Source organism: Pristiophorus japonicus, chromosome 17 (assembly GCF_044704955.1).
Source record: "Pristiophorus japonicus isolate sPriJap1 chromosome 17, sPriJap1.hap1, whole genome shotgun sequence".
NCBI classification, from domain to species: Eukaryota; Metazoa; Chordata; class Chondrichthyes; family Pristiophoridae; genus Pristiophorus; species Pristiophorus japonicus.
Window position 1 is genome coordinate 41747525 of NC_091993.1, and position 20264 is coordinate 41767788.

The window sequence follows — 20264 nt, forward strand, 5'->3', positions numbered from 1 at the left end:
CCTCCCTCCCTCTTCCCCCACTCCTCCCTCCCTCTTCCCCCACTCCTCCTGTGGATATCTGAACGGAATATATGGAATTAAAGAACAGTAAAGTAAACGGGATATATGAAAATGTATAAGCCATGGAAGAATAGCTGGGAGAATGTCAGATTGCAAATAGTGCAACATCAGCTTAGCTAACAGTCTGTCTCAAGGTTTCAAGTCACTAATCCTGCCCAATAATATAATAATTGTAACATGAAATACATCTGCAGAATTGCAAGGTCTCAGTAAATAGTCACACCATTAGATTGAAACATTTGGAGGCAATACTTGAGCTTTCAAGAAGAACATCTCATATAGATTGACTAATGAGTGGCTGAGTTAGACTGTCAATCCATTTGTATTTTGTTATCTGATTTCAAAACTGTATAACTGTTAACGCTTTACGATGTAACTTCACCTATCCGTAGGGAGTGTGTACGCTCTATCCAGAGAGTATATCTTCTGTCTGATAGGTCTTACTGGCCGGTAATAAAGACTGCTTTGTTCAAAGCACAAGAGGTATTCGACTCAGTAATTTTACTGAACCAGATTGAAGTAAAAGAACTCAGGAATTAACATTTGGTGTCAGAAGTGGGATCTCAACGGACGACTGCCGAAAACTTGCGAATTAAGAGCCAGACTAGCCTTGGACGAGACGAGGGGAAAATGGCCACTGGAGTGAGTATGATTTCAATACTGCTCCAGTTTCCCCCGGTTTCAAAAGTCTGAGGAAAGTTTAGCCACTCGCTGGTTCTCAGGTAGTGTCTGAACGAGATCCAGGACAATCTGGTGAATACCTTTCAAACTTAGAATAGGGATAGAGATAGGGAAATTGTGCGATGATGCAAACCAAGCGGCGACTTGGAAAGATAGTTAGAGCTAGATAGGGATAGATGATCAATCATGGATCCAAAAAAAAATTAATAGGAAAGAAAAGAGACTCTTGTGAATGTCTGTTTAAATGAGAAATGCTTCTGTGACTTTTACTGTAAAAAAAAAGCCGGGGAGTTGTGGTTTGTTTTATCTCAAACAGAATGAAAGTTTGTTTTAACCCTTCGTAGTGTTGTCCTGTATGTGGGAAGTTTAAGAGTGTGAACCTTATTGAATTACGTATATTCGGATGATAAGTTGCGGAGCCAGGAAATGCCCAAAGGATAGATTTGTTAAAAAGAGAAAAAATTACATGGTCCCGGTGGTTTAAAAAAAAAAGAAAAACTTGTTGAAACAAACATTCAGAGAAGGCACAGCAAAACAACTGAGATGGATTCAAAAGGATTTTAAAAAAAAATTATATTAAATAACACGACCTTGAGGCTGGAACAATTGAGATAACGAAAAGCAGTCCACAGCCTACGTGCCAGACTTCTCTCTAGTTATAAAAAAAAAGTAACGTACTAAATAGGTGCTGAAAGAAAAAAAATGTTCTGAGATTTTAAATTATGAAAAATATAAAATCACTCCTGTCCAATTGGCAGAAAAAAAACTCCATTAAATTAGGGCTTTCATTGACTGATTGAATTTAAACTGCGCAGTAACGTCAAAGGATAGGGAAATTTGGAGACTAAAATAAATTAATTGAGGCTCATAAGAAATCAAAATTAGAAAATTAGGCTCACAGGGAATAAAATGGGGATTTAAATAGAGGATAGGTGTTCAACTCAGGTACGACGTCGACCTTGTATATCACTTGGCCCGTCTAGGCTCTGATTGAATTTAAAAAAAAAACCCCGCAGCAACTCGGAAGGTAGGGCCGACGCGAACGCGCAGCCGAGAGAAGGGCCGAAGCGAACGCGCAGCGACGTAAACGCGCAGTGAAGCGAACGCGCAGTGACGTCAACGCGCAGTGACGTAGACGCGCAGTGACGTAAACGCGCAGTGACGCAGAGGCGCAGCAACGCGAATCGCGAAAGTCAGTGCTAATGGCAGTAAGTCTGTAAGTCTTAAAGTGTTTAGAGTTTTAAGTTTAGTATTAAGATCGCACGGCTATGCGGACCGTGCGGTGATGCGGGTAATGCGGGTAAGTGTTAGAAGTCTTTGTCTATTTTGTAGATCGCGCGGCTATGCGGACCGTGCGGCGATGCGGGTAAGTGTTTAAAGTAAAGTTAAAGTATCTTAATTCGCGCGGCGACGCGAGCCACGGGTCGACGCGGATTGCGCGGCGACGTGAACTGCGAGGCAACGCGGATTGCGAGGCGACGTGAGCTGCGAGGCAACGCGGATTGCGGGGCGACGTGAACTGCGAGGCGACGTGGTAGTTTAGTATTAAGATCGTGCGGCGACGCGGACCGTGCGGTGATGCGGGTAAGTGTTAGATTTGGAGTTAGTTAAAGTCCGTGTTAGTTCTGTAAAGTCTGTGTCTATTTGTAAGTTTGTTTAAATTGCACGACGACACGAACGCGTAGCGACACAGTAATACGAGGGGCAGTGTGAAAATGGGAAATCAGTTAGATAAAACCACGGATGCGGATAGTCCGCTACAAAAGTTATGTGAGGAATTCCCTGAAAGAGCTGAAGACTTTAGAAAATTATCAGGAGCCCTGAACAAATTATTAGGGGATGACCAGTGGCCTCTAAGTGACACTAGAAGCGTAGAGGTAAAAAAAAAAGCACAGGGATTAATTTGGAGAAGGGGACGAGGAAAAGGGGATAAAAAAATTTAATTGCAACCTGGCGACATTATTGTCAGAAATTAAAAGATGCATCACTTCTATCGAGTTGGCAAACAATGCTATTAAATTAGGACTTGCATTGACAGAGGGAACACATGTTAAAACTGTAGACGTCTTTAAAAAAAAAGAATGAATGTGCGCACGAGAAACTTGCTAAGAGATCCTCTGGGACCTCTGAGAAAGGTATTGATCAACTACAAGTTAAAATGGCTGGCTTTGTGTTAACCGAGGCTGATGATGAAATTGATGAGTGGCCACTGACTCAGCGCCCAACGGCGCCTCCCGCACCCCCTGGCCTCTTGCTCCAGTCCTCTTCCCAACACCCTCCACCTAACACTCCAGTAAAAAAGAGTTAGGAACAACCACATATCACCAAAGCAACAAACCCAAACTGACTCCTCATCCTCTGATAGCGATTCGGATCCCCAGTTTACAAGCAATACAGCCGAAAGGACCAGATCTCACACTCGAAAGGGCAGAACTATATCTCAACATCACAAACAGTCCCGTAAATCTTCTAGTCAACCTACCAGTCCAAGTTGTGAAAGACATAGCAAACACCCCCGCCGATCGAGACGCAGAACTGTCAAGCAGTCAGACAGCTCTGAAACATCCTCCGGCCTGGAAATGATTTCCAAGATCCCAAAGTCCCGACACCAATTCCCTGTCAGACCAATGCCAAACCCTGATGCACAACAAGCTGCAGACCACCTCTCTATAGATGTCTGTGATCTTCAAACAACTATTTGATTGCTCACGCTATCCGGACAGATGGAAAGGGCAGTTAAATATTATTGGCAGAAAAAGAAAGGGGAGGGGGGAGGTGCGCCCCCAACCCGGGTCAAGACTGAATACGTGACTAGAAAGGAAGAGCCATCTCGGGAGGAAGGATCAATAGAACCGCAGTGTTGCATACAGGATTGGATGGATAAGCAAGGATACGGTTATACTAAACAACCAAACGGCCCGAGCCCTGCTAATAAACCTCCCTATTGTCCCCGGCATGGTATGGGAAGAGGCCGGGACTGGGTAAGAGGAATTGACTGTTTTAATTGTGGGCAGGAAGGACATTGGAATAAAAATTGCCCCTACCGTCAGCATGGAAAAGGAAGAGGAGGAAGAACAGGGGGGCAAGGGGGGAGAGGAGGATCTTACACTAACTTCTCCCAGAACAACCCCTTTGGTCAATTGTCCCCCGATTGACTACGCAGCTTGATTGTGCAGGGATCCTCCCCGGACGACGAACCCATTCTGAATGAGTGGCAACCCTTTTTGATAGATACGGGAGCCTTCATGTCTTCTGTACAATCAAAGCTTAAACTCCCTGCTTCTACTGAAACACAGGAACTTTCAGGATCCCTGGGACAAATCTCGACATTCCCAGTGTCAGAACCGGTTAAAATGGGTTACCAGGAAGAATCGGTGGAACATCGAGTTGTTATCACAACCAATCTGGACTGTAACTTGATGGCTAGAGACCTCCTTTGCAAATTCCAGTTGCATTTGGAGTGTGGAGATAACGGGATTATTGTAAAACAGGAAACCCTTAAGCGGCAGTATTATACCACTAGAACCCCTCAGTGGTGGTCTCTGGACCTGCCGCAGGCACCCTGTCACGTGACCCTAGCATACGATCCCAGTGGAAAGAATCAGGACCTGCAGAACTTTTATCAGGATCACGAAGGGGAAGTGAAGGGAATTCTATTTAGGGCTAGAGTGACTGGACTGGAAAGAGAGGCAGATTTTGTGGAAGTGGATAAGAATCTGTGGAAACAGCCCCTAACAATGGCACCGCATATTGCTCGTGAAGTATTAGCCCCTCACCATGCTAAAGATTTGGGAGTTATGGTACACAAGGCCATAGATGAGGCTGACCCTACCAGCCGGGATGTGCAAATCGTAAAACATGGCCGAACAGTCCAATTTAATGGGGACCCCGAGAAAGTATTAACAACTCTACGGCATCATACTGGCTCGGACATACCTGACTATGTGGATCCTCATGTGTGGGCAGAGGACCCCTCCCAAGTGGGTTATACTCCCATTAATTGAGATCCCAGTGCAGGGCAATGTGGACTGGCCCTCTATCCGACAGAACCCACTGAAATCACAGGCAATCCTAAAATGACTTTTTGGCACTATACTGCAATTAATCCGGCCTGTTTTCTTACTGAGCCACCCCAAGATGAGGAAGAACCCAGTCATGATTGTTTATGTATGTTGACGGAAGTACTTCTATTAATCCAGAAGATACACGAATCTCAGGATACGCCATAGTAAACCAGGAGAATCAGGTCTTGGAATCTGCCACTTTGAAACCGCCTATTCTGCTCAACAAGCTGAACTATTCGCCCTCACCCAAGCCTGTATCTTGGCCAAAGATCTCAAAGTCAATATCTATACCGACTCTAGGTATGCCTTTGGGGTGGCGCATGATTTCGGACAATTATGGAAAAATAGGGGATTCCTAACCTCACAGGGGAATGAGATATCTCATAAACAGTTAGTATCTGATTTGTTGCAAGCCCTCATGTTCCCCAAACGCATTGCCATTGTACCAAGAGGCCAAACAGGCCTCTCGTGACCAACAGATGGTAGTGCCCAAAATTATGAGTCAGATTAAAAATCCTGCAAAGGATAAGTTAGCCTCGGAAAAACCAATGCCAACCATCCAAGATGTTATAAAAGCACAGGGGGACGCTCCTGAAAAAGATAAACTGTTGTGGAAATATTATGCATGTACTTATGACAATGTTTCTAAACTCTGGACCACTCCCGCGGAACAGACTTGCATGTCTGACGAGTTGGCTTCATGGGTTATAGAATGTCTGCATTTTGCTACTCATTGTGGAGCAAGGGCAACAAGAGATACACTTTTGGCTACTTGGTGGCACCCTAAACTCCAGGCGCTCACCCAGAACATCAGTAGTCGTTGCCTGGTTGGCCAGCAACATAATCCAGGGAAGGGAGTCCCCTGTGATTGGGGTAAAACGCCCCTACCCGAAGGTCCCTTTGAGACATTTTAGTTGAACTACATTGAGTTGCAAAAAGTTCAGTGTTACAGATATGTGTTAGTAATAGTAGATGTGTTTAGCAGATGGATTGAAGCCTACCCTAACCTGGACAATAAGACTCAGACTGTTGTTAAGGTGTTAATGAGGGAAATTGTTCCTAGATATGAGATCTCAGCTAGACTGATGACCACCTATGTTCTTTCTCTGACTCAGGCTCTGCGACTAGTTCACAACCAGGTTCAAGATGCTCACCTCGACCTCCCAGTTTTACCCGAATTGTCCCTCGTGGCACCAGGGAAGTATGGATTCGGAAGGGATTAGAGCCACAATGGGAGGGGCCTTTTTAGGTGTCACTCACTACCCCCACTGCAGCCAAGGTTGAGGGGAAAAGTGCCTGGGTTCACCTGCACCACTGCAAGCTCATCACCATTTAAACAAATTTTGCTGGTTAGTCTAATTCCTGTTTCTGTTCCAGATCTCCTCCTCCCTATAGCTGAACAAGGCAGTTGAAGGAGGATCAGTTTGAACTCTTACCTGTCAGACAGCCAAATACACTGACGGAGACCTGAAGGGAAACGTGAAAACAGAACTCTTTTTATCAGCTAAATAATGGGACTATTTATAAGATGAGACTGTGTCTGTATGCTACTGTCTGCATAATAGTGTTGATATATGACAGTTTTGGTGCACGGGAAGGAAGACAAAGGCGAGAGCTCCATGTAAACACCTTTTTGTATATGTCTTACGTTTATGCGGAAAAAGGGCACTTCACTAGATGCTGGGTGTGTTCACATATCCCTATACATTCCAAAGGGGGAATTCCTTTGCGCACCGTTCCCCTGACCCTAACTGAGACTGTTAGATGGATTCAAAGAAACGATATTGGAACAGGTAGCTAACCGCACTGCTGAGGCTCTGGAGGGCATCACAGCTGAAATGGTAGCGATAAGGACCGTAGCATTACAAAACCGAATGGCCCTCGATTACCTGTTAGCTGAGAAAGGGGGAACGTGTGCCCTGATAGGATCTGAATGTTGCACTTACATTCCTGATAGTTCAGAAAACATAACCCACCTTGCCGATCACATAAGGAGGGAGGTGAAAAAGTTATCCACACCAGCAAAAGAACTTAGCAGGTTTGATTGGTTTCTGGGTGGATCTTGGAGATCCTATCTAATACATTACCTGCTGTTTGATTGTTGGTTGCCTTAACCTCTGCTGTAAAGCAATGACAAGGTTAGCAGACCCTCTTGTGGTCAAGGGTTCCCGGGTTATGATCCAACAAACTAGAGAACTACTCAACAATGCAATACTCATAGAATGATCCTAAATGTTATCATAGAATGATAAAAGGGGGGATGTGGATATCTGAACGGAATATATGGAATTAAGAACAGTAAAGTAAACGGGATATATGAAAATGTATAAGCCATGGAAGAATAGCTGGGAGAATGTCAGATTGCAAATAGTGCAACATCAGCTTAGCTAACAGTCTGTCTCAAGGTTTCAAGTCACTAATCCTGCCAATAATATATAATTGTAACATGAAATACATCTGCAGAATTGCAAGGTCTCAGTAAATAGTCACACCATTAGATTGAAACATTTGGAGGCAATACTTGAGCTTTCAAGAAGAACATCTCATATAGATTGACTAATGAGTGGCTGAGTTAGACTGTCAATCCATTTGTATTTTGTTATCTGATTTCAAAACTGTATAACTGTTAACGCTTTACGATGTAACTTCACCTATCCGTAGGGAGTGTGTACGCTCTATCCAGAGAGTATATCTTCTGTCTGATAGGTCTTACTGGCCGGTAATAAAGACTGCTTTGTTCAAAGCACAAGAGGTATTCGACTCAGTAATTTTACTGAACCAGATTGAAGTAAAAGAACTCAGGAATTAACACTCCCTCCCTCTTCCCCCACTCCTCCCTCCCTCTTCCCCCCACTCCTCCCTCCCTCTTCCCCCCACTCCTCCCTCCCTCTTCCCCCCACTCCTCCCTCCCTCTTCCCCCCACTCCTCCCTCCCTCTTCCCCCCACTCCTCCCTCCCTCTTCCCCCCACTCCTCCCTCCCTCTTCCCCCCACTCCTCCCTACCTCTTCCCCCCACTCCTCCCTCCCTCTTCCCCCACCCCTCCCTCCCTCTTCCCCCCTCCCTCTTCCTCCCCCCTCCCTCGCTGTCAGAAACACAGAGAGACACTGACAGAGAGAGTGATACTGGTGGGGGGGGGCGGCATCCCAGCACACTGTTGGAGGGCTCCCGGTGCTGCATTCGCTGAGTATAAACGTAATTTTTTATTTATTGATTTTAATTATTTTTTTTGATAGATTTATTGGTTGATTTATTGATTTATTTATCATTTATTATTGATGATGGCTCTTTATTTGTAAAAGTGAAGTGTTTAATGTTTGTAAACGTGTCCCCGTCCCCCAATCTCTCGTTCCCTACGCCTGATTTCTAAGTGTAGGCAAGGTTTTTCTGAGCGTACATAAATCTACACTTACTCCATTCTAAGTTAGTTTGGAGTAAGTTTTCGTTGCCTAAACTTGCAAAACAGGCGTAAGTGGCTGGACACGCCCCCTTTTGAAAAAAATCTGTTCTAAAATGGAACTATTCTAACTCACTACACTGGAGCAAACTAAATGCCAAGAATTGCAATTTCTAAGATGCTCCATTCTAAACTAGTTGCTCCAAAAAATAGGAGCAACTTAGGCCGAAACTTGAGCCCAACATGAGGAAAATCTTTTTCATGCAAGTGGTTAGGATTTGCAATACACTGCTTGATAGTGTGGTGACTACAGATTCAATAGTAGCCTTCAAAAGGGAATTGGATAAATACTTGAAGGAAAAAAATTGACAGGGATATGAGGAAAGAGCAGGGAAGTGGGATTATCTGGATTGTTCTTCGAAAGAGCCGATGCCTACTCAATGGGCCAACAGGCCTCCTCCTGTTTTGTACTATTCTATGGGAAAGACTGGGTCCCACTGATGGCTAGGGGAATCTGGGACCCTTTTCTACCTATAGGTTTTAAGGTTCCTTGGCAGCTGACATGCTTAATTGTTATCGGTTGCTATTGTTAAGGATTTTGGTACCAGGGGAAATCACACTTAGGATCTGAGTCAGCGAGTGGAGAGAAACAATGAAGGCCAACTGTGCAAGTGAACAGATTGAAACAGCTGGAAGCAGTAGAAAAGAAAGATTTGGATTTCTATAGCGCCTTTCATGACCACCGGACGTCTCAAAACGCTTTACAGCCAAAGAGGTACTTTTGAAGTGTAGTCACTGTTGTCATGCCAGTTTTTAGGCAAAGATCTCACTTGTTGCAGGTCCTCGTCCAGCACTGGGTTTACACAGACAGTAGATACCTAATAATGCAACAGACTGGAATAATTTAAAAGTATATTATTTTGTATTTAAGTTCCCAGACCTTCAAATCATAATTATAGCAATTTGGAATCTAATTTTGAGCGTTACTTGGCTGTAGTGCTCTTAATGCAGAATCTGCAACTTTGGAATAAAATGGAAACAAAAAGAGGTCCCCTCTATATATCTGACCAATCAAATATAGTTGAAGAGACCAAAAAAGCCAAGGTGACTACTCGACTTCGACTTGGCCAAAGTCTGAACCAGAGTGTTTGCTGGGAAATAAAAATTGCCCCAAATGGGGGACAGGGAGATCCAATGAGATAGACACTCTGAGACCTAGGTTCAAAGCCAACCTCGACTGAGAGGATGAAAGTCTCTTTGTACTAGCAGGAAGGATGCTACATACAATTAGTCAATATTTTGCAAAGTTGCATAGACGAGGCTTGCATTCCCTTGAATGTAGAAGATAATCAGGTGATGTAATTGAGATGTTTAAGACATGTAAAGAACTTGATCGGGTGGATACAAACTATTTCCATGGGGGAGTCCAGAACAAGGGGACATCATCTTAAAATTAGAGCTAGGCCGCTCAGGGGTGATGTCAGGAAGCACTTTCCCACACAAAGGGTAGTAAAATCGGGAACTCTCTCCCCCACAAAGCTGTTGAGGCTGGGAGTCAATTGAAAATGTCAAAACTGAGATTGATAGAATTTTGTTAGGTAAGGGATTATGGAATCGGCAAGTAAATGGAGTTAAGATGCAGATCAACCATGCTCTAATTGAATTGCAGAACAGACTCGAGGGGCTGCATGGCCTGTTCTTATGCCCTATATTCCTTTGTTCATATTTATCCAGTTCCTAGTTGGCATTGGTCTATAGCACCAAACTACCCTAATTTCACATTAAATTGGCAATCACACTCAGGCCATAAAATAGCTAGTGTGGGAATGTAAAAAGGTCACTGTGGGGCAGCAAGAGGCACACTACCGATATTGGAGCTAAGCCTCATTGTTAGGGGACAATAGAAGGAACTTTACTCAACACTTAACCATGCGGTGCATGACCTGGTTGATGCAGAAATTGGCTGCCCAAGATAGAAGTGTTCCAATCCTGACCAACATTCTTTATCCTTGATGAACGCAAATAACACAATTTTTGTTCAGATATCACTTCCCTCCCTTGCCAGCAAAACATTCCACATTTAGGGGTGATGGAGACCAATGAAGACCTAAGGTGCACGGCTGCGCATTAATCTCAAAGTCCTGTACAGGCCACTCATCAGCTTTTACATTGTAAATACCACGCGATCACTGAAATCTAAAGGGACTGTGCATTAAAAGAAACAGACCGTGCAGAACAAAACACAACTTACAGGGAACATTGATGGAGACCATTTGCAAAGATACAACTTCCTATTATAAGAACCTCTCAACTCCTCAGCCCCACTTTTCAGACTTGTTTGGGAGGTCTGAAAAGGCTAAAGATAAAGATCTATGCACGTTTCACTTGCAGTATTCTGGGAATTTGTCCCTTCAGAGAGACAGGGGATGTATGATTGTTTGGGAATTGGCTATTACTGTCGGGTCCTTATTCCATCCAGAGCCATGTAGTTGATGTACAACGGCATACAGGCTGGGAAGCTCCCAGGTTCAATCTACTTTGCGCTGAGGTTTGCTGATCTCAACTGAATCATGACAAATGGCCTCAGTACCTCTGGGCCAGGTAGGAGGAAATCTGCCTGAGTTATGACTCCAGCAGCCCTACAGGAAGTGGGTGTGTATATGGGGTATCAGGTGAGGGCAGGATGGTAAATAGTTTGCCGAAAGTCACTGTCCTTACTCAGATGTGAAGAGTGGTCAGAGAGCTCCTGTCACCTGTGGAACTATAAGGAATCAGTACCTTCAGGAATTGAAGAGAGAACTGTCAGGATGAGGAAAAAATATTGGGCCAAATTTAAAAAAAAAACTAAAAATGCCAAGACAATATGGCCACGTGTGGCAGGATCCAGAAATAGCCCTGCTGGTAGGCCCTAAAAGAGTGCATGCAATAGAATCAACTATGAACATTCACCCCTCGAGCCTGTTCCGCCATTCAGTCAGATCATGGCTGATCTATAGCTCAGCTCCATTTATTCACCTTTGCTCCTTATCCCTTGGTACTCTTAACAAAAATCTATCGATCTCAAGTCTTGAAAATCTCAATTGACCCTCAGCAATCCACAGCCGTTTGGGGGGGGTGGGGGGGGGGGGTTTCCAGATCTCCACCATCCTCTGTGTGAAATATGCTTCTTTATTTCATTCCTAAATAACCTAGCTCTAATTTTAAGGTCATGCCCCCTTGTTTTCAGTTACCCCACCAGAGAATATTGTTTCTCTTTATCTACCCTATCAAATCCCTTTTTGATTTTTAAACATCTGAATTCGATCACCCCTCAACCTTCTAAACTCGAGGGAATACAAACCAAGTTTATGCAACCTGTCCTCATAATTTAACCCTTTATGCCCCGGTATAATTCTGGTGAATCTGCACTGTCCTCCCTCCGGGGCCAGTTTATCCTTCCTGAGATTTGGTGCCCAGAACAGTACGACTCCAGAACGGCTCTGACCAAGGCTCTGTACATCTTCTCCTTTTTGTGATATAGGACAACATTCAATCTTTTAATCCTCATTGGATACAGGAGTGGTGAAGGAGGACCAGAGCGTTGCTAATATTCAAGAAAGGGGAGAGGGATAAACCAGTAAACTGCTTGTCAGTCAGCCTAACTTCGTTGGTGGGGAAGTTACTGGAAAGCAGTATGAGGAACAAAATAAACTTTCATTTGGAAAGGCATGGGTTAATCAAGGAGAGCCAGCATGGATTTGTTAAAGGCAAATTGTGTCTGACTAACTTGATTGAATTCTTTGATGAGGTAACAGAGAAAGTTGATCAAGGTAGTGCTGTAGATGTATAAATGGACTTTCGGAAGGCATTCGACAAAGAAACTTGTTAAGAAGATGGAAGCGCATGGAATTAAGGGGAAAGTGGCGGAATGGATACGGAATTGGCTCAGTGACAGGAAGCAAAGGGAGGTGGTGGATGTTTTGTCAGATTGGAAGGTGGTTTGCAGTGCTGTTCCCCAAGGGTCCATTACACTATTTAATTGTTATAAACGACCTAGACTCGGGTGCAGGGAGCAGTATTATAAAGGTTGCAGATGATACGAAACTTGGCAAAGTAGTTGCTAGTGATGAGAATAGTTGTAGACTTCAGGATGACACAGACAGGATGGTGAAATGGGCAGAAGCATGACAGAAGGAGTTCAATGCAGAGAAGTGTGAAGTGAGAGGAAGTGTGAGCTGTGGCACAGTTGGTAGCATTCACGCCTGAGTCAGAAGGTTGTGGCTTCAAGATTTGAACACAAAAATCTAGGCTGACACTCCACTGCAGTACTGAGAGAGTGCTGCACTGTCGGAGGTACGCTCTTTCAGATGAGACGTTAAACCGAGGCCCCCTCTACTCTCTCAGGTAGACATAGAAAATAGGTGCAGGAGTAGACCATTTGGCCCTTCGAGCCTGCACCACCATTCAATAAGATCATGGCTGATCATTCCCTCAGTACCCCTTTCCTGCTTTCTCTCCATACCCCTTGATCCCTTTAGCCGCAAGGGCCACATCTAATTCCCTCTTGAATATATCCAATGAACAGGCACCAACACCTCTCTGAGGTAGGGAATTCCACAGGTTAACAACTCTCTGAGTGAAGAAGTTTCTCCTCATCTCAGTCCTAAATATCCTACCCCTTATCCTAAGACTGTCCCCTGGTTCTGGACTTCCCCATCATCGGGAACATGCTTCCCGCATCTAACCTGTTCAGTCCCGTCAGTATCTTGTAAGTTTCTTTGAGATCCCCTCTCATCCTTCTAAACTCCAGTGTATAAAGGCTCAGTTGATCCAGTCTCTCTTCATATGTGAGTCCCGCCATTCCGGGAATCGGCCTGGTGAACCTTCGCTGCACTCCCTCAATAGTAAGAACGTCCTTCCTCAGATTAGGAGACCAAAACTGAATTCAATATTCCAGGTGAGGCCTCACCAAGACACTGTACAACTGCAGTAAGACCTCCCTGCTCCTATACTCAAATCCCCTAGCTATGAAGGCCAACATACCATTTGCTGCCTTCACTGCCTGCTGTACCTGTATGCCAACTTTCAATGACTGATGAACCATGACATCCAGGTCTCGTTGCACCTCCCCCTTTCCTAATCTGCCGCCATTCAGATAATATTCTGCCTTCGTGTTTTTGCCCCCAAAGTGGATAACCTCACGTTTATCCACATTATACTGCATCTGCCATGCATTTGCCCACTCACTAATCTGTCCAAGTCACCCTGCAGCCTTTTAGCATCCTCCTCACAGCTCACACCGCCACCCAGCTTGGTGTCGTCTGCAAATTTGAAGATATTACGCTCAATTCCTTCATCGAAATCATTAATGTATACTGTAAAGAGCTGGGGTCCCAGCACTGAGTCTTGCGGTACTCCACTAGTGACTGCCTCCCATTCTGAAAAGGACCCGTTTATCCCGATTCTCTGCTTCCTGTCTGCCAACCAGTTCACTATCCAGTACATTACCCCCAATACCATGTGCTTTGATTTTGCACACCAATCTCTTTTGTGTGGAACCTTGTCAAAAGCCTTTTTAAAGTCCAAATGCACCACATCCACTGGTTCTCCCTTGTCCCTCAAAAATTCCAGAAGATTTGTCAAGCATGATTTCCCTTTCATAAATCCATGCTGACTTGGACCGATCCTGTCACTGCTTTCCAAATGCGCTGCTATTTCATCTTTAATAATTGATTCCAACATTTTCCCCACTAGTGATGTCAGGCTAACCAGTCTATAATTACCTGTTTTCTCTCTCCCTACTTTTTTAAACAGTGGTGTTACATTAGCTACCCTCCAGTCCATAGGAACTGATCCACAATCGACAGACTGTTGGAAAAAGATCACCAATGCATCCACTATTTCTATGGCCACTTCCTTAAGTACTCTGGGATGCAGACTATCAGGCCCCGGGGATTTATCGGCCTTCAATCCCATCAATTTCCCTAACACAATTTCCTGCTTTATAAGGATATCCTTCAGTTCCTCCTTCTCACTAGACCCTTGGTCCCGTAGTATTTCCGGAAGGTTATTTGTGTCTTCCTTCGTGAAAACAGAACCAAAGTATTTGTTTAACTGGTCTGCCATTTCTTTGTTCCCCATTATAAATTCACCTGAATCTGACTACAAGGGACCTAAGTTTGTTTTCACTAATCTTTTTCTCTTCACACATCTATTGAAGCTTTTGCAGTCAGTTTTTATGTTCCCAGCAAACTTCCTCTCATACTCTATTTTCCCCCTCCTAATTAAACCCTTTGTCCTCCTCTGCTGTACTACAAAATTCTCCCAGTCCTCAGGTTTGCTGCTTTTTCTGGCCAATGTATATGCCTCTTCCTTGAATTTAACACTATCTTTAATTTCCCTTATTAGCCACGGTTGAGTCACCTTCACCGTTTTATTTTTACTCCAGACAGGGATGTACAATTGTTGAAGTTCATCCATGTGATCTTTAAATGTTTGCCATTGCCGATCCACCGTCAACCCTTTAAGTATCACTCGCCAGTCTATTCTAGCCAATTCACGTCTCATATCATCGAAGTTACCTTTCCCCAAGTTCAGAACCCTAGTCTCTGAATTAACTGTGTCACTCTCCATCTTAATAAAGAATTCTACCATATTATGGACACTCTTCCCCAAGGGGCCTTGCACAACAAGATTGCTAATTAGTCCTTTCTCATTACACATCACCCAGTCTAAGATGGCCTGCCCGCTAGTTGGTTCCTCGACATATTGGTCCAGAAAACCTTCCCTAATACACTTCAGAAAATCCTCCTCCACCGCATTGCTACCACTTTGGTTAGCCCACTCAATATGTAGATTAAAGTCGCCCATGATAACTGCTGTAACATTATTGCACGCATCCCTAATTTCTTCTTTGATGCTGTCCCCATCCTCGTTACTACTGTTTGATGGTCTGTACACAACTCCCACTAGCGTTTTCTGCTCTTTGGTATTCCGTAGCTCCACCCATACAGATTCCACATCATCCAAGCTAATGTCCTTCCTTACTATTGCATTAATTTACTCTTTAACCAGCAACACCACCCCACCTCCTTTTCCTTTCTGTCTATCCTTCCTAAATGTTGAATACACCTGGATGTTGAGTTCCCAGCCTTGATCACCCTGGAGCCATGTCTCCGTGATGCCAATTACATCCTATCCATTAACTGCTATCTGCGCAGTTAATTCGTCCACCTTATTCCGAATATTCCTCGCATTGAGGCACAGAGCCTTCAGGCTTGTCTTTTTAACACCCTTTGCCCCTTTAGGATTTTGCTGTAATGTGGCCCTTTTTGATTTTTGCCTTGGGATTCTTTGCCCTTCACTTTTACTTTTCTTCTTTCTATCTTTTGCTTCTGCCTCCATTTTACTTCCCTCTGTCTCCCTGCATAGGTTCCCATCCCCCTGCCATATTAGTTTAACCCCTCCCCAACAGCACTAGCAAACACTCCCCCTAGGACATTGGTTCCGGTCCTGCTCAGGTGCAGACTGTCCGGTTTGTATTGGTCCCACCTCCCCAGAACCGGTTCCAATGTCCCAGGAATTTGAATCCCTCCCTTCTGCACCACTCCTCAAGCCACGTATTCATCTGAGCTATCCTGCGATTCCTACTCTGACTAGCACTGGTAGCAATCCTGAGATTACTACTTTTGAGGTCCTACTTTTTAATTTAGCTCCTAGCTCCCTAAATTCATCTTGTAGGACCTCATCCCGTTTTTTAACGATATCGCTGGTACCTATATGCACCACGAAACTGGCTGTTTACCCTCCCCCTTCAAAATGTCCTGCACCCGCTCCGAGACATCCTTGACCCTTGCACCAGGGAGGCAACATACCATCCTGGAATGTCGGTTGCGGACGCAGAAACCTCTATCTATACCCCTTACAATCGAATCCCCTATCACTATAGCTCTCCCACTCTTTTTCCTGCCCTGTGCAGCAGAGCCACCCACGATGCCATGGACTTGGCTGCTGCTGTCCTCCCCTGATACGTCATCCCCCTCAACAGTACCCAAAGCAGTGTATCTGTTTTGCAGGGGGATGACCGCAGGGGACCTCTGCACTACCTTCCTTCCACTGCTCTTCCTGTTGGTCACCCATCCCCTATCTGGCTGTGTACCCTTTACCTGCGGTAAGACCAACTCACTAAACGTGCTATTCACGTCATTCTCAGCATCGTGGATGCTCCAGAGTGAATCCACCCGCAGCTCCAGTGCCGCAATGCGGCCTGTCAGAAGCTGCAGCCGGATACACTTCCCGTATATGTAGTCGTCAGGGACACTGGAAGCGTCCCTGACTTCCCACATAGTACAGGAGGAGCCTAACATGTGTCTGAACTCTCTTGCCATGACTTAACCCCTAGATTAACTTAATTTGGCAAGAATAATGCTAAAGGTTGCTTACTGATAAAGAAAAGAAAAAGAAAAACCTACTCACCAATCACCAGCCAATCACTTACCCCCTTGGCTGTGATGTCACCTTTCGATTTCTTTCTACTTTTTTGCCTTCTCTCCCTGCTGCAGCTGCACCAACTGGCCTTTATAGGCTGCTCCGACATCCCCGAACCTCTTGCTGTGACGTCACACTTAGTTTTCTTTTCCTCCCAGGTCGGAGAGTCAGCACTGGTGGAGAAAGCAAGACAAAGCGACATTAAAGATCGCATGACACTATCAGAGACGAGCAGGAAGTTATCTCGGTGTCCTAGCCAATATTTATCGCTCAATCAACATCACTAAAACAGATTATCTGGTCATTATCACATTGCTTTTTGTGGGAGCTTGCTGTGCGCAAATTCGCTGCTGCGTTTCTGACAACAGTGACTGCACTTCAAAAGTACTTCATTGGCTATAAAGTGATTTGGGACAACCTGAGGTGGTGAAAGGCACTATATAAATGCAAGTCTTTTTTTTCTAGTATGGAAAAACAGTATGCGAGAAATGGCCCAATTTTGAAACATGCAGATGAACAGAGAGACCTTGGTGTCCATATACACAAATCCTAAAGGCAGCAGGGCAGGTTGATAAGGTGGTTAAAAAAGTGGATGGATTACTTGGGTTTATAAATAGAGGCATAGAATAGCAGAGAGATCATGCTGCAACTTTATAAATCACATGTTAGGCCTCAGCTGGAGTATTGTGGACCATTCCGAGCACCACACTTCATGAAAGATGTAAAGGGTTGAGAGATGACCTAATAGAGGTTTTCAAGATGATGAGGGGTCTTGATAGAGTAGATCGAGAAATGCTATTCCCCTGGCAAGTGGGCCAATAACCAGAGGCCATAGATTTAAAATCATTGGCAAAAGATCTAGACATGAGATGAGGAGAATGTTAATCACTCAGAGTTGTCGGGATCGGGAAGGCTCTACCTGAAAAGATGGTGGAACATGATTCCACAAATAATTTAAAAAGGGAGTTGCACAGATACTTGAGGATGAGGAAGTTACAGGCTTATGGACAAAAAGCAGGGATGTGGGACTCAGCAAGCCTGCTCGTTCAAAGAGACAGCACAGGCACGATGGGCCGAAGGTCTCCTTCTATGCTGAAAGTTTCTGTGATTCCATTAGCCTTCCCGATTGCATTTTGTACCTGTGCACTAGCTTTTAGTGATTTGTATACATGGACACCCAAATCCTTTTGCTCCTCCATAGTTCCGAGTCGTTGATTTAAATGGTGAAAATCCGAGGCCCCAGTACAGATCCCTAGGGAACAGCATTTGTCACATCCCGTCAATCAGAGTACGTACTCTTTATCCCTGCACTCTGTCTCCTACCTCCCGATTATTTTCCCAATCAATGTCACAAGGTTACCTCCTACGATTCCAGTTATGGCAGCAATTTTCTTAAGACTTGTTGTTCAGGAAAAGTGAATCATCGAGCATGAACAGAAAATATGTTCGATTTTCCCAATCTGGCTACAGACTTTGTCGAGTGCATTTGGGAATGAAGAGATATTTCCCACATTAGTGACTACACTCCAAAAATACTTCTTTGGCTGTAAAGCGCTTTGAAACGTCTGGTGGTCATGAAAGGCACTATATAAATCCAAGTCTTTCTTTCCTACATAACTGCGGCAGTATGATGAAAGCACTGCAGAATATTGGTTACTGCTGTCATAAAGTTGGAGCTAAATAATTTCCCTTTGCACTGGAGAGGGTACAGAGGAGATTTACGAGGATGTTGCCGGGAGTGGAGAATCTTAGCTATGAGGACAGATTGGATAGGCTGGGTTTGTTCTTGGAACAGAGGAGACTGAGGGGAGACCTCATTGAGGTGTATAAAATTATGAGGGGTCTAGATATAATGGATAGGGCCTATTTCCCTTAGCAGAGGGGTCAACAATCAGGGGGCATAAATTTAAAGTAATTAGTAGAAGGTTTAGAGGGGATTTGAGGGGGAATTTCTTCATGCAGAGGGTTGTGGGGGTCTGGAACTCACTGCCTGAAAGGGTTGTAGAGGCAGAAACCCTCACCACATTTAAAAAGTACTTGGATGTGCACATGAAGTGCTATAACCTGCAGGGTTATGGACCTAGAGCTGGAAAGTGGGATTAGGCTGGATAGCTCTTTGCACGCGGGCCGAAATGGCCTCCTTCTGTGCTGTAAACTTCTATGATTCTATAATGTCAGCGTTCAGGTCTAATTGCCATCATTCTTTAAATGATTGGTCACCAGCCTTGTTGAAGTAAGACTGGAATAAAGTAGAGGTTGGTTTCTCCTCCACGGTATTGAAAGACAGGAAATCCTCCTGTGTAGTCCAAGATCTAATAGTGTGGGCCACGACCTTTTCATTAAAAAGAAGGTGGTGTATCTGGAGGTACTGGAAAATATTAGCACCTTCAAAGTGACATCTTGTTCTGTAAAACCTCATGGTTAGTACTCTATCAAACAACTCAGCAAGGACTGTAAGCTCTTATCTGTGAGCTCAGGAAACCCTACCCCATCATTGTGGGAGGTTTATCAGAATTGTTTCAAAGCGGAATACTAGCTGACAGCCCCAGGGGAAAGTAAAAGAAATGGCAGGCATCCTCGGAATAGTGCAGATCCGTGACTAGCCTTGCAAATCACTAGGGACTCTGTCATTTGATTCAGAAAAGGGGATTTTGTTCCTCCAGCCCTACCCAAAGACATCCTGCAGCACGGAAAATACATTTACATATAGCATGAATTTGAGGAAAATAAATTGGCACACAGCACGAATTTCAGCAGCTGCACAGTTAAAACATATAACTAGCTTTGGCAATGCCTCCCTTGTTCTGAGGGAGCTGTTGGTATTTAACGTGCTTTCAGTCCCAATTTGGGAATGAAAGCTTATTCATTTATTATTTACAAATTAAATGGGTGCGCGACTGAATACATGTATTTTTATTATTTGCTTATGAAGTGAGTGGTGATCTTCATTGTTTTTATTCATTCACGAGATGTGGGCGTCGCTGGCAAGGCCAGCAAGTACTACTCATCCCTAATTGCCTTTGAGAAGGTGGGGGTGAATCACCTTCTTGAACCGCTGCAGTCCGTGTGGTGAAGGTATTCCCACAATGCTGTTGGGGAGAGAGTTCCAGGATTTTGACCCAGTGATGATGAAGGAACGATGATATACTTCCAAGTCAGGATGGTGTGTGACTTGCAGGGGAATGTGGAGGTGGTGGTGTTCCCATGCGCCTGCTGCCCTTGTCCTTCAAGGTGGTAGAGGTTGCGGGTTTGGGAGGTCTTTGAGCGATTTAAGCAGTTAGTACAGTGTAGTATTTGTAAAGAAGGGTAGGGAAAGAATTCTTCAGGAATATTTTTGTGCTGTGTTGAATAATTGTGGTAGAAATGAAGATTGGATTGCAATAGCAAGTCATTTACATACTGCGTGTAGTGGCATAACAGTCTGGTTAATTCCCATTTAAGTCATGCTTTTGGCTCAGACAGAATGCAACATTTGCAGTTTAGTGGAATAAAAATAACTTTAATGAAAAGACAAACCAAGAATACTTGTTGCCATTCTGAGTTTCATTTCAACTGATAAAGTCGACACTCCCTTTTAGGGCAGAACGAAACAGGATGAA

The 20264-nt window shown here is 44.3% G+C and overlaps 1 long non-coding RNA gene across 3 annotated transcripts in view; it reads left to right on the forward strand.

Annotated features, from left to right (window-relative positions):
- LOC139227713 (uncharacterized) overlaps positions 1-20264 on the forward strand; it is a 35983-nt gene that overhangs the window by 6949 nt on the left and 8770 nt on the right. The window lies entirely within an intron of this gene.